We start from the raw sequence: 2,087 nt of genomic DNA on the forward strand, positions 1-2,087 counted from the left end.
TTAGGGACTAAGATTTATGAACCATATCATATGATTATTTGTATGACTTAAGCTAGTTACGGAAATTCCACCCTTTTTATTTTAAGAGTCTGAGTTTTATTCAAAACTCTCTATGAGAGTATGAGTGTTATCTTTAGGTGTTTGCCTTATGCTGAAAGGGTAGAGGCAACACTGGAAAACAGGTTTTTAAACAGTCAAGTCCGAAGTCATGAAAGTGATCGGATGAAATTGATAAAGTTCTAATTTTTAATAGTTGTGCAAATGTAAAGACCACTAACAAACGCTTCTTCACGAGCGAAAGTCGACGAGTGTCCCACTCGTTAGAGGTAGGGAAATAGGTTGGCAAAAGTAGGTATTGCCACAATAATCTATTTTTCTATACACTGAGTCAGAATTCTCGTAATAGAAATGCTTAAGTCATGTGGAGAAATCTAAGATAGGAGTCATAACCCTAGATCTTGTTTGTTTTATTGTTATTTTCAAGAAATTCTCTTTTAAGTTGTTTTTCCAAAAGTGCTTTTTCATTTAAGTTACTCATTAAAACCCCTTTTCAGTCACTCTAGCTTTACACTGATATGATAGAAATTGGTACTTAACCATCGGTCTCTGAGGATCGCTACTTTTTTTACTACTCTGACATCTGTCGTACACTTGCGGCGTGTTAAGTTTTTGGCGATGTTGTCGGGGACCAATTGCATTAATATTGAATTTCTATTTGATCATCGTAGAGACTAGAGTTTTATTTTTTTGCTTTAATTCTACCGCTACCTTTGTATGTGAAGAACGCATTATGTTAATACTTTAGTCGAACCCATCGACGAGATCGAGCATTTTTTGCTAGAAAGGCGCCAAACTTAAAGACAACTTAATATGGCTGACCCAGTTGTTGATACGAAACCTTTGAAAGGTTGTGCGGTTTCAACAGAAGAGGAACCACGCTGCAGTATCGTGCACCCACCTATTGGGGATTTTTTTTTAATTTAAACTATCATTGATAGGTATGGTCCAACAAGACCAATTTTCAGGTTTACCTTTGGAAAACCCGAACTTGCACCTATCTTTTTTTTTCGATAATTCTGGTACTGTTAAGGCAAACAGAGTTGACCAGAATGATATTCATCAAATACTTTTTTCCTTCTCTCTGAGAGATCGAGTGTGGGCTTGGCTTCATTACTTGCCTGCAAATTAGAGAAGTTCTTGGCCTCAAATTGAAAGTCGCTTTTCCTCAAACACTATTCTCCACCAAGTAAGACAGACCAAGTTAGGAATGAGATAAATAATTTTAGGCAAGAAGATGGGGAATCCTTGTTTGACGCATGGGGACGTTTCAAGGACCTGTTAAGACTTTTCCATTTCCATGGGCTCGAGAAATGGATGATAATTAACACTTTTTATAACGGTCTCCTTTACTCCACAAGGATGACCCTCGACGCGGCTTCTAGTGAAGCCCTTATGAATAGTTCATAAGATGTGGCCTACAAACTTATAAAGGACATGGTCAAAAAGCATCATTCTTGGGGAAGCGCACAACAAGTCGCCCCTAAAACTAGAAGGATGTATGAAATGAGTCAACTTGATCACATGAATGCCGAATTCGATGCCCTCTATCAAAAGATTGAAAATTTAATCATCACCCCTCCAACTTCCACTCCACCTGGCTATGTTGCTTTTGTTACCCTCGCTACTCTCAGTTATGAGATTTACGTGTGAATGGACATATTGGAAATGATTTCCAAATGATTTTCTCCGTAGGATCGACCTAAGAAAATGTCAATTTTTTTAATAATCAGAGGAATAATCCTTACTCTAATACCTACAACCCCGGTTGGCAAAACCACACAAATCTTTCCTACAAAAACAACCAACCTCAACAAGTTGTGGGCCCACCTAGTTTCCAAAATGTTGGCCCAGCTACCCAAAATAAATCTAATCTTGAGTTGATGGTGGAAAAATTCATGGCGACTCAAACTCACCTAAATGAAGAGTTCAAAAATCAAAACCTCCACATCAACGAAGTTCTTAGGCAGTTGAATACCAAAGTTGGTGGAATAGCTACACATTTCAAGATTCTAGAAACCCAAATCTCT

General features: G+C 37.9%; 1 non-coding gene across 1 annotated transcript; it reads right to left on the reverse strand.

The window, feature by feature from the left end:
* Positions 1–1,259: 1,259 nt before the first annotated feature.
* LOC127133694 (small nucleolar RNA R71) lies at positions 1,260–1,364 on the reverse strand. The gene has a single exon (XR_007807644.1). It is a non-coding gene; the product is annotated as a small nucleolar RNA R71 (small nucleolar RNA).
* Between the last annotated feature and the right edge of the window lie 723 nt (positions 1,365–2,087).

Source organism: Lathyrus oleraceus, chromosome 3 (genome assembly GCF_024323335.1).
Source record: "Lathyrus oleraceus cultivar Zhongwan6 chromosome 3, CAAS_Psat_ZW6_1.0, whole genome shotgun sequence".
Classification (NCBI taxonomy): domain Eukaryota; kingdom Viridiplantae; phylum Streptophyta; class Magnoliopsida; order Fabales; family Fabaceae; genus Lathyrus; species Lathyrus oleraceus.